The sequence below is a fragment of the Zalophus californianus genome, chromosome 7 (genome assembly GCF_009762305.2).
Source record: "Zalophus californianus isolate mZalCal1 chromosome 7, mZalCal1.pri.v2, whole genome shotgun sequence".
NCBI lineage: Eukaryota > Metazoa > Chordata > Mammalia > Carnivora > Otariidae > Zalophus > Zalophus californianus.
The window spans coordinates 73,762,827-73,775,899 of NC_045601.1; the positions used below are offsets into that span (position 1 = coordinate 73,762,827).

A 13,073-nucleotide genomic window follows, 5' to 3' on the forward strand; every position below is an offset into this window, starting at 1 on the left:
AAAATTTGCCTTTTCTGTTATCCTTTTAAATCTAGATTAGATCACCGTCCACCTGGTACTGTTTAGATGAAGGGCCCGCCAGAGGCAGAGGGATGGACAAAATAACCTATTGAAACTTCCGACCTTGAAATTTTGTGAAAGTAAACCAGGAGTGTGAGCTTTCGTAAGTAAATTTTCTCCATTTGTTTCAACTTAAATGTACTGCCTCCTGATTATTCAGGGGTGTGTGAGAATCTGGGTCTGGATGGATTCCTCCTCATGGGCAGATTCCTGCAGAATATTTATTTAACAAGACAGCTTCTATGTGCAAGCATTACTGGGTAGATCGCTGATTGCATCAGCCGGCCTTGCTCGAACGGAGTCATGAATCTAATCAGATGGCACCGGCTTATTTCCTAAGTCCAAGGTGGACCTGGTAAATTCAGGCAGCGGTAGATATGGTGTATGATGTTTAATGCTGGAAGTTATATGAAAACACATTCCCCAATACTTTTGAAAGGTGTGGAAGTGAAAAAGAAACCTTAAATTTTCAAATAAATTAGGAAAAATAGAAGTAATTTGTTCAGAGACCTTTAAGATAAAGCCAGCCTTCTGCTTTGGTAAGGTTATAAGATTTTTATGAGGCAGAAGATCTCATCAGTTTGCTAGTACTCCAGATGGGGATGCTTGGGCCTGATTCAGAGAGAAATGCCTGGAATGGGTCCAAATTCCAAGCTGGGGAAATAGCGGGAATTGCTTTCTCCTGACTATGTTCAGTGTTTTTAGTATAAATCACTTATCAGCCAGAGGTCCTTGTAACTTATGTACTAAGGTATTTTTTGTGTGTGGAAAAAAAAGGTATCAGGGGATCAGTGGCAAACGAACTATAGTATCTTTCATAAAGCTCTGGTATTCAAAGCTCTTTTGGACACAATTACCAATGATTTTCACCACCCAGGATGAGGTGAACAAGCAAGTCTGTTAGAGCTAATGGTCTTCCATCCTCAGAGCTGAGATGACAGCTGTGACTCACATGCAAGGTCTCATATTGCTACAGTAGCCCCTGAGTTATCGCTGTGTATGAAAACAAATTCCAAGCTGGAAAGGTTTGGCTTGATTAACAATGATATTTTGGGGCTTCATATTAGTGTGAAATTACCTGGAACTGTTCCCCAAACACCCTAGATACCCTCCTTCTCCTTTTGGAACTGATTTTTCTCAGGATTTCTTTTTGGCAGCCACTTAGGCTAAGATTACCCAGGGCTCCTTGGGCCAGCAGGGAAAGCCAATCTTTTGGTTTTTCTCATCTACAAACAAAGCTTCTTCTCTCTGAAAGTATTTCAACTCTTCCTAAGAATTTAGGCCCATTAGTAGAGTGTCTGGTGATGAACTTTACAAATCTCATCAAACATACTAGAGGGGTGAGTAAATCAGTGCTAGCAGGTATATGGGAGACTCAGCCAGATGCCTCTTGGAAGCCAGTTGCTGTGGTTATCTGTTTCTAACTGAAGGCAGAATCAGATCGTGAGATTGGCTAAGAAAGAAGGCAGGAACCAGATGGGCATCTGATCTCAGGCCTGGTGTCCAGGAAGTGCCTCCATGGTGGTGCGGCACTGCTGTGAAGGTCTCAGTGGATCAGTCCTGGCAGGTGTTAACCCACGCAGGCAAAACAATCCCCAGTGCCAAACTCCAGAGAGCTGTCTCTTTTGCATTGCATGCTGAAGAATTTACTGTAGACTTCGTAGGAGCACTCTGTTTTTGAGATATAAAGAATATTAGGCATTATTTCAGAAGAAAGGAAAAACAGAGGTTCTAAGAAAGTGGAAGTTCATGCAAATAATAGGGCTAGTTCTATAAGTAACTCCAATTCCAGTGCTCTTTGTCTAATATGTATACAGCCTTCATCATGGTGGAAAGTAGAAATCTGGCCCAGGTAGACATGAGATCTTAGTGTCATAGAAATTATTGTGTGACTACTATGTGTAAGGCACATTGTTAACAGAAAGTTGCAAGAAGCAGCCTGAAGTCTCAGAGGGAGGGACTAAAGACTAATGGCTAAGAGCAGTAGAAGTTTGAAGGGAAGATGGAATTGGACAAGGCAGGAGAATCAGTGACCTCTTATATGTGAGGACATGTTACTCTCAAGTAGAGAGAGAATGCTTTGGGCTTGAGTTTCAAAGGCCTCCATAAAAGCCTTATGGTTTTTGCTCTTTGTTTTAGTCTTGACTTTAATTTTAAGTAAAGTCCCCTCTGTAGACTATGATGACCGAGAGAATGATTATGGATCCACTTATTTGGTAACTGTTTGGGTTTGCCAATTCACATTCAAGTGGCTTTAGAATGGGAAAATAGAACAAAGTAGCCATATAGGAGTCAAATCACATAAAAATCTGTCATAAGAATATTCAAGTTTATTGGCTTGTGCAGTTAATTTCCTCTGCTTTTAATGACTTAATGATTCTTTGGATGCACTGTGTTTTCTATTTTTATTCCCAATGACGTACTATACAGTACTGGACTATAAATCTCATCTAGACTCAGTCAAGTGTGGTTCTATACGAATAGATCGGTTACTTGTTAAAAATGCAAATGGCTATTTTATATAAAAAGGAACATTTACAATACTGCTCTCTGCCAGGGCTGCCATCTACAGCTGAGCAGGCTGCACACTGGACAACTGCACACGCATCTCTGGAGAGGCACCCTATATGCCCTATATGCAACCCTATATGCCATTCATAAATTTGAAGTGGCTCTATTGACTCCTAATTAGCAAACACATCATAAGAAACCATAGAGTGTTCTTTCCAGACTATCCCCTGATTCTTCTCTGCTTTAACCTCTATGTGTTACACAGAATGATTGGGACAAGACAAAGTAATACCCTATACAGGTGGATGAGTTAAGATTTGACCAGGGCAGTAAGACAACTCTGAATGACATAGAATAGGGGATTTATTACAAAGATCAGACCTCACACAATGATGACAGCCGGGGAAGAATTCTCTGGAAGATACGCCGCTGTATCTGGTGCCGTCACTGTAGTCACAGCTGCTGCAGCTGTGGTGAAGTCACTGCAGGCCAGCAGGGCCAGCTGTTGGAATAAAAAGCTAGATACGAAATGAAGGAGACCAAAGACAAACTGGAACCTGTGGGGATGAACTGGAAGCTACCTAGGCATCTCAGAACCTGCATCTGTCTCTCACTATGTCCGACCTCTATGCCTGCGAGACTAGAAGAAGCAGCCCATGGTTTTGCCATGAGCTGCATTTGCAGCAGGCCAAAGACTTGGAGAAATCGGAGGAGGGGATCCAGCAGGAAGAACTGGGGGCCAGGTTGCTGCTTCATGATGACAAAGAGAGCAAGCCCACGGTGACTGCGGGACAACAGGCATAAGCTGTCATACCTGCTGCTCTACACCCACCTTCAGGCTGGAACACCTGCCTCACTTCTGTCTTCTAACTCTCACGCAAAATTTCTCTTGTGGCTCTTCTTAACCAGGAGCCATATAGGAGAGGAATTTTGAGAAACACATTTCCAGCTCAGCTAAGTTGACCCATTGGAAAACCACAACAGATCTGGAAATTCTTGTAAAGAGACAGTGAGTCACTTTATACTTTTTGGTGGAGAGGTTCAGACTAGGTGATACACATATAAATGTATAAACTTGCTGTTCTCACTAAATGAGTCAGTCCCAGTGAAAGAATAATTGATTTGAGTAGCTATGGTTAATGGCATTTTTTATTTTTAAAAGTGCCATTCCATTAATCTCCAAATGGAGCCAAAGCTTCTGTTCCTTCCATTCATAATTCTGTCTTAAAATCAGATCATGAAAGAGAGCTCAGCAAATCATCTTGCCCCTCCTTTGTCACCTGCACTGAGCTGGATTACACTCCATTCATTTATTGAGCAAACACGCATTGATCTGCCATTGTTCCACATTTGAGATCTGCTCAGGCTAAAATCTGGGAGAGCTGCTCTGGACAGATGAATCTGAACTTAAATCAAGCGTTGATCGAGAAACAGTATGTTTATTTTGAGAGGACCCTAAAAGCAAGTTAGTGAGGCTATAATGTGTGTGAACTTGAAATTCCCACTAATTTCAACCTCCTCTAATGACTTCAGAATTACACCCAGAAGGGGAGAAATATTCATCAACTCCACTGGAAAAAGCAAAGAAAATAAGGAACATTTGTGCTTTCCTTATAGGCACTAACCAGTACAAAGGAAGGGTTGATATTTACCCTTTAGGAAGTCAGAGTTGATGTTTTGAGTCAGACCATTCCTAAAAGTGATAATCAGAAAAATTGCCTAATGGTTGTGATAAAAACATAATACAGGTAAGACCAGCTGACCCTCTTAAGCCAAGCCTCACATGGTATTATTGCCTAATTTGGGGGCCATCTCAGATCTAGAGTCTGGCCCCTCGCTTTGCAATTTAAAGGTCTAGATTTTGTTATTTCTGTGGTAGAGATCAGGCTCCAAGGAATTGATTTAGGTCCCAAGGACATAGAAGATTGATTCATAAACCCAATAATAAGTTATAAATCGAAAGGTTTCTTAATGATCTTCAAATGAGAGTAAATGGAGTTGGGTTTCTTTAGAGACATTTGTGTCAAGATGGATGAAATACAGTTTTTTACTGTGAAAGTATTTCTTTTTATCTAAAAAGTTTGATGGGCCATTTGGAAACAGAGTCCCCCCTCCTCCCATCTCCTAGTCTCCCTCCTCAATTGGGAATCCCAGAAGAGAATTGTGTTGCGTGTGGGCCTGTTGATTCTGTCCAAGGATGGTAGTAGGGTTCTATTCTGCTTGCAGGCTCAAGTACCCGACAATAAATTGGATATGAAGGCATTTTCATTGGATGGTTCAGAATGCAGAGAAAGTAGCAGGAGTTTGAAGAGAGTGGAGAAGTTTTTAAATAGGCATTATGAAGGAGAGTGAGCTGACCAAGGATAGTGATGGGAGGGTGGCTGAGGAGGGCCAGTGGTCATGAACTTGTCCATCTTCCTTAAGAACTACTTCGTCTGCCCAGAGTTGTCCAGAGAAGGCAGGTGGTTGGACTCATCCTGGGTTGGGCTCTGCCAGGCAAGCAGAAAGTTGGGGAGGAAGGCTGGTTGAGTGCCCTGCTCCCCATCTCAGATAAACTTTATCTGCCCAGTTCTGAAGAGTTAATTATCAGCCTCTCAGCAAACATTGAATGTCAAAATGAGGCATCTTTTTTTTTTTCCCCCTCTAACCCCTGGACAAATTTTAAGCGTCCTTTCCTAAAGTACAAAAGAATGGAAACTAAAAGCAAAGATTTCCTGCTGAACTTTAAGATTACTTGTTTCCAAGACACTTGGAATTTGGAGAAAAATGTTTATATGCAATGCTGTGTAGTAGTTCTAGCCACTTTGTGACTTACACTTTAAAAAAAAATCTGAAGATTTTGTATCCATGTAAAAATTTACAAAAATTTACAAAGCATTTCATTTGTGATGAAGTCCAGATTAAGAACTCAGTAGACACTTTAATGATATCAATTAGTATTTTTGCCCTCTAATATTATTGCCCTTTGAACAGCCCGTTGATTTTATTTTGGGGCCTCTTGGTGGAGAAGTAAAATAAGGTACTTTGTCCTCTAACCAAGATGGAGTCACATGGTCCAAGCTAAACCCATCTGATATTTTCTCTCTGGACGCTCAGTTATTAGTCAGTTTACAAAGATGACAGAGGAAGAGGTTGGTGGATGAAATGGCTGGAAAGCATTCGTTCCTGACAATCAGTAAAGGAAATGTAACCATATGAGATGGTTAAGTATTTTCTTTTGACTAAGTGCCAGAGCCATCTGTACTAGCTCTAGTTCCTATCCTATTTCTGAACCTTATCGTCTGGCCTTTCAAAACTCTTTTCTGGGGCGCCTGGGTGGTTAAGTCAGTTAAACATCTGCCTTCAGCTCAGGTCCTGATCTCAGCGTCCTGGGATGGAAGCCCATCCCTGTGGTCAGGCTCCCTGCTCAGAGGAGAGTCTCTTTCTCCCTCTCTCTGCCCCTCTCCCTGTTCCTCCTCCCCCCTCCCTCCTCTTTGCCCTCCCTCCCTTTCTTTCTCTCTCTCTCTCTCAAATAAATAAATAAAATCTTTTAAAAAAAACCCTCTTTTGTGAACTACCCACTATCTCTCCAGAAAACTCTATTTTTTATGTTAGTCAAATTTGTTTTTATTGCTTACCAATTAAAAACCGTAAGAGAATCCAGCCTAGTTCAAAATTCTGTACCTCAGCAATGTAACTTTGACAGGGGACAGGACTATGATGATCAGTTTTCACTTGAGGAATGATTTCTGATTTAGTTGGTACATGTAGCAAGAGACTCTAATCATAGGAAACAAACTGAGGGTTGCTGGAGGGGAGAGGCGGTGGAGAGATGGGGTAACTGGGTGGTGGACATTGGGGGGGGCACGTGATATAATGAGCACTGGGTATTATTCAAGACTGTGTATTCCTCTTGCAAAGGTGCAGGCACAATCCTTGGTGTTCTAGCCCCCAAACAACAGTTTTCTCAATTTTATTTTATATTGTAACCTGACATAAACATTTAAGGATTCAAATGCAAGATTTGTCAGAAGACAAGTTTCCAATTATGGAAAAGCTGGATTGGGAGGACTTTTTTCCTACAAGCACAGGATAAACTTTTGATACATCACCTGCCAATGATAACTAACTCATTAATTATTAATGCTTCTTGAGCTGGATTCTTTAAACTGGACTCAAGGTCCAGTTTATTAAACTTACTAGCTCTGAGTGTCATGGTACATAAGCCTGGGATGTCAAGATAGAAGGTAAAGGTGGTGGAGGCATAGAAAAGACCTCTTTAATTTCATTCGTTGTCTTCCATTAAGCTTCCTGGCTTAACAGATACTAAAGGATCATTAGAAGGTTGAAATGAAGTATGATTATTTCATGAACGAACAACATCTCTTGGGTTACCAGAATAACAAGACTCTTGGGAAGACAAAAAGAGACTGGAAAAGTAAAAATAAGATCCTAAGGACATTCATATTTATAAAATATTATCAAATTCATTCGATCTTAGTAATTAACCTGTCAGGTATAGCTCCTACAGGACACTGTAGGACTAACAAAGTTAGTCTACATTATATTTAAAAATGACTGCCCTTTATCTTTCCCAAATTACAAAATCAAACATTTGGTGGATTACCCACTAAGCTCTATGCCAAATTTCCTATAAATAAACCACAGACCTGGTTCTCCCAATCTGTATCACTGTGAAGAACAAGTAGACGTTTGATCTTTTAAGTTTCATGAATGATCCTGTTGAATATGTGTCTTTTATCAGAAACCACCTTGATCTTTTTCCTTTTATAAGCATATGGGACATAAATAATAAAAACTAGTTCAAAAGACCCTACTTTTCAGCTCTTCTGTTTCTAGATTTGGTTAAAAATCATCTTATGTGTGCACTTCCTCTTTGCAATTTCCAAGTCTGCTCATTACCTTGCAAAGATTTTTGTGTTGGTTACTTTCTGAGGATGTGGAGGATTGTAGCTAAATCTCATCAGGAAATTCAGTCTCACCAAAAGATGGATAACTTCTGAGAAATCCAGTCTATGATGCTATTTTCTTATATGTCCCTAATGTGTAATGAATGTTTCAATGATGTTTTTGTTGAGGATGGGAAAGAAGAGAAAGTTTGAAAAAAATTCCTGCTATGTAATTCCTAAAATAAGAGAATTAGCTTTAAGTAGTAAGAATTATGAGTCAGAAACAATTCTTCCTTTCCTTATTTGATGAACAGTTATTGAATGCCTGCCCTATACCAAGCAGTCCCTTTAGCAAAGGAACTCAACAAGTAAGAAGTAAATGGGCAATTAAAATGCAATATGGGAAGCTGTGCTGGGGAAAACAGATGCTATGGGTGCTCAGAGAAGGGACAGGACTTGGGTTCTCATTGCTAGGACATGAAAGATTCAATCAAGTAGTGGCCTTCTGAGTCCAACTTAAGGGAAAATGAAGGGAGCACATATTACAAAGCTACAAAGATGAGGCTCAAGGGGAGCTCCTAGGGAGGGAGTAACTGATGAGTATTAAAGGCAAAGAAGCAGTGAAAGCAAAGAGGATAAATAGAAGTTCTCAACCTTCTGTGCAGGAGAATCTGGGAAATTTCATTGAAAAGGCAGCTTTTTTGGTCCCTCTCCCAAATATTCTGATATAATAGATCTGGAGCAAAGTCAGAAAAGCTGCATTTTCTTAATTTAATAGGTTTTTTTTTTTTTTTTTAAAGATTTATTTATTTGAGAGAGAGAGAGTGGGGGGAGAGGGAGAGAGAGAATCTCAACCAGACTCCCTGCTGAGTGCAGAGCCTGATGTGGGGCTCTATCTCGAGACATTGAGATCATGACCTGAGCCAAAATGAAGAATCTGATGCTCCACTGACCGAGCCACCCAGGTGCCCCCAGAAAGCTGCATTTTTTTTATTATGTTAATCACCATACATTACATCATTAGGTTTTGATGTAGTGTTCCATGATTCATTGCTTGCGTATAAAACCCAGTGCTCCATGCAGAATGTGCTCTACTTAATACCCATCACCAGGCCAACCCATCCCCCTACCCGCTCCCCTCTAGAACCCTCAGCTTGTTTCTCAGAGTCCATAGTCTCTCATGGTTCATCTCCCCCTCCGATTTCCCCCCCTTCATTCTTCCCCTCCTGCTATCTTCTTCTTCTTCTTCTTTTTTTTTAACATATAATGTATTATTTGTTTCAGAGGTACAGGTCTGTGATTCAACAGTCTTACACAATTCACAACGGTCACCATAGCACATACCCTCCCCAGTGTCTATCACCCAGCTGCCCCATCCCTCTCAACCCCCACCACTCCAGCAACCCTCAGTTTGTTTCCTGAGATTAAGAATTCCTCATATCAGTGAGGTCATATGATACACGTCTTTCTTTGATTGACTTATTTCGCTCAGCATAATACCCTTTAGTTCCATCCATGTCATTGCAAATGGCAAGATTTCATTCCTTTTGATGGCTGCATAATACTCCATTGTGTGTGTGTGTGTGTGTGTGTGTATACATACCATATATATATATATATGTATATATGTGTGTGTGTATATATATATGTGTGTGTGTGTGTGTGTATATATATATATATATATATATATATATATATATATATACCACCTCTTCTTTATCCATTCATCTGTTGATGGACATCTTGGCTCTTTCCACAGTTTGGCTATTGTGGACATTGCTGCTATAAACATCGGGGTGCACATATCCCTTCGGATCCCTACATTTGTATCTTTGGGGTAAATGCCCAGTAGTGCAATTGCTGGATCATATGGTAGCTCTGTTTTCAAATTTTTGAGGATCCTCCATACTGTTTTCCAGAGTGGCTGCACCAAGAAAGCTGCATTTTTAAGAAATATCCCAACTGATTCCAATTCAGGTGATGGCTTCTGACTTCACTTTGAAAAACACTTTGTGTTGTCTGAAGTTCTCTGTCACAGCACGGTCTCCTCTGGCTCACGATCTGGATCTTCCCTGTGATCATATTTACATGTCTTCCCTAGCATGGAAGTGAACTGGCATTTCACAGATTTCTTCTAAAAAGATGCTTTCATTAAAAAAGAAATCTTCCAACATTTCGAAGACATGATGTGTTGATGGCTGAGGCCGCTTTGCCCTGTCCTTGGAGAGCAGGCTGCATCCACGCATCTCCGTGGAGCCCAGATGTGCACAGCTCCCTGGGTAATGTGGAGGCTACCAGCAGGACAGTAAGTGTGACCTTTGTTTCAGAGAGTCCATTTCTTAGCTCACATGTCCTCTTCCCCTAGTACCTTCTGTGACCCCTCTGGAGCATGTGAAAATCCCTGTCTAAGCAAAGTAGGCTAGTGTCCTGGCTTTGATTGAAAATGGGATTAATGGAAGGCATCGTGTAAAGCAGTAGCCCCCCACAGCAAGGCTAGACCCTAAAGTATGATTTATAGTAATGTCACTCTCTTCTGTAGTTTACAGACCTCTTTCCCCGAACAGCGAGTTAAACATGTCTTATTAACACTGGCAATTTTAGCACTTCCTTCCTCGTGTCATCATAGTAACTTCTCTAAGGTTTCTTGTTAAGGAATAAGCAGAAGATATTGACAGGCTGCAGAATCTTGTGGCAGGCTTTCCCAGGACTGCCCACTAATTACTCTGGTTGAGTAAACTTGGTGAAGCCGAAGATTCAAACACATTTTAAAACATACTGCTTTTAAGATGTGTTTTGAATGAATCAGATCTGTATTCCAAGAGGCTTTATTTAAAAAAAAATTATGAGCCATTATAAACAAACTCACATATGCATGAGAATTATATAATAAACCTTCTTAGCTCCAATACCCAAATTCAAGAGTATCAAGATTTTTCCACTTCTGTTTCTTTTGACTGTTTTGGCGGTTGTTTTTTTTTTTTTTTTTGCTGAAGAATTTTAAAACAAATTCCACATCCAGTGTTGTTTCATCCTTCCTCATGATGAGCATATCTCTTTAAAAATGGGAACTTTCATACCTAACTACAGTATCATTATCTCCTTTAACAACAATAATTCATCGATACCATCTAGTACCTGATCCACAGTTAAACTTCACGAAATGTCTCAAAATGCCCTTTTCCAATTGCTTGGTTTAAATCAGGATCATAATGAGATCCGTAATGAATCTAGAAAATGATTCTAGAATTGGGTTTATGAAAGTGGCCAATCTAATCATAAGGTTTTATTTCTCTGAAACAAGCAGAGACTGCTTTGATTCTTTTTTGTTACCCACTTCCTCTTTCCTCCACAAATTTTGGGATCAAGAAAGGCAACTTATTTTTCTCATGCCATTTTGCATTTCATGTCCATGAGGCTTAATTTTAAAGACAGGATTAATATAAAGTCAAATTTTATTTTATTATGTTATGTTAATCACCATACATTGCATCATTAGTTTTTGATGTAGTGTTCCATGATGAATATAAAGTTAAATTAAGCCACCTTGACAGGGACCTTCTGATCCTCATTTGCAGTTTTTATGATGAAAATGGAGGGAGCCAGGCTGGAATTGGTTGCGGGCTTTGCATCCTGTGAGGAAGCTTAGCAGCGATTCCCCATGCCTTCTCTTTGAACTACATTTCTGCAAGGTAGGGCAATTCCTGACGTTCTCTTTGTTAGGTTACACTCTAGAAAACCCAAGGCCTGCCATCCAATTCAGACATTTCTAGTTAAGGCCAGTGTCAGAGTGACACAGTACAAAGATTTGGGGGTCCATTATCCCTGATTCAAATAGTAACTCTGTCCTCACCAACTAGACTAGCGAATTACTCAATGTCTTTGGACTTCAATGTCCACATCTGTAAAGTGGGTATAACGATGCCTCTATGAGAGGTTAATTCAGGAGAATCACCTGAGATAACGCATGACCCACCTTGATGAATACTGAACACTTCGATGCCAGTTCCTTCCCCCTCTCCCCTTCCCTCGTAAACTGCTAAAGAAAAAGGAAATCTTTGACAACATCTTACAAAATGTGTTTTGTGGGCCGTAACCTACTTCAGAGTACTTTCTTGGAGGCATTTCTCTTCACTAGTTCCTTCCCCTGGTAGAGTTACCCTAACTTGGCACAACTGACATGTAAATGGGATAGCTGTGCCTGGTTTGAGGAGATAATAAATGTAGACGTGTGGATGGTTTAGAGACAATTTACATGCTGGTTTAGCAGACAAGCCTCCAGAGGCCTCTTTATATCCACACTGGCCAACTGCAGCTTAATCTGACAAGGATAATGTGCAGAATGTAAATATTACCATTTGTTCCATGTCATCTCAGATCAGACACTAATTTGCAAATGTAATTTATCATGTCTAAAGAAAACCAAAATGACAGCTCTTACCAGTATTTGGTATTTTTGTGTTAACAATAGTTCATTTATGATTGTTATTGTTTCAGGCAGAAAATATGTCTCAATATGTTCTGCTGACAATGTGAGCTTTTATATCACAAACCTCTTCCAGCCTTTTCCATCTCTCCCTTGTTGCATGTGATTACCCAGGCCAGTCTTTTGATTGTGTGCTCCTCTTCACCACACTTTTCTTGCAGCTGAAGGGAATATTCTGAGAATATTCCAAGTTCTGGGATCTATTTTGGAAGTAGACTGGATGGCTGATGTGAAGACGGAGAGCGACATTTGATCTAAAGTGCATTTTGTCTGTTTTCACGAAGGACCACCATCACAAAGGAGATACTGAAAACAGCAGAATTGTTGGAAAAACTGCCCAGAACCACATAATGGATGGATTTGGGCTGGCCGATTTGTGACTCTCGACCTCAAGGACTTTCCACCCGGTAGGCTGACCAAGAAGCCACAAAATCCAAATCGTGTAGTTCTTACGGACCTCAGAATACGAACTCTGTCCCCAAAGCAAAGCCATCTCTTGGTGCAAAAGAAGAGGGTTCTCTATGATTTTTATATTGCATGAGTTCCCATTAGTTGACAATTTGTTCTTCTTCTCCCTCTTCCAGAATTCTTGAGGGTTGGCAGAAGATTCTATTTTGGCAAGTTGATGATCCCTTTTATCTTTGTACTGCAGCTCATTGCCCAGCAAGCTGTAGAAAGATCAATATGTCCTTGCGTGACTGCTGGTGAGTTAGTTGGATGCCAGGAAAGAGGGAGGGCAGTGAATTGCCCCTGACCCTGGCGCGCTGTGTTTCGGGGAGGAGGCCTGCCAATCCCTGTAAAACATTCATGACATTTCAGAGGAACTATGGGATCTTTCTGCCTCGCTTCTCACATGGAAAAATAGGGAGATTCGAGTATCCCCAGATGGGAGGAATAGGTTTTTGTTTATCTTTCACTGAAAACAATGCTCCACCATAGAATTCACACCAGGTCCTGTGCTTCTCCTGATGGCGAATGGCACGGGAGATAAGAATAGAAAATGTCTGGGAGGGGCCCCGGGGCCTACAGATAACACTTCTATCATCTTGATTGGAAAAGCTTGTACAGCTGCTTTGATTCAGTACAGCTAAATTTCTAAGATTTCCTTGACCTTTACTTAAACTGCTTCT

General features: G+C 40.6%; 1 long non-coding RNA gene across 1 annotated transcript in view; it reads left to right on the forward strand.

The window, feature by feature from the left end:
• LOC113926246 overlaps window positions 1–13,073 on the forward strand; it is a 74,100-nt gene that overhangs the window by 40,510 nt on the left and 20,517 nt on the right. The window contains exon 2 of the long non-coding RNA XR_003521249.2: window positions 36–163. This is a non-coding gene — a long non-coding RNA (uncharacterized LOC113926246). The remainder of the gene's footprint in view (window positions 1–35; window positions 164–13,073) is intronic.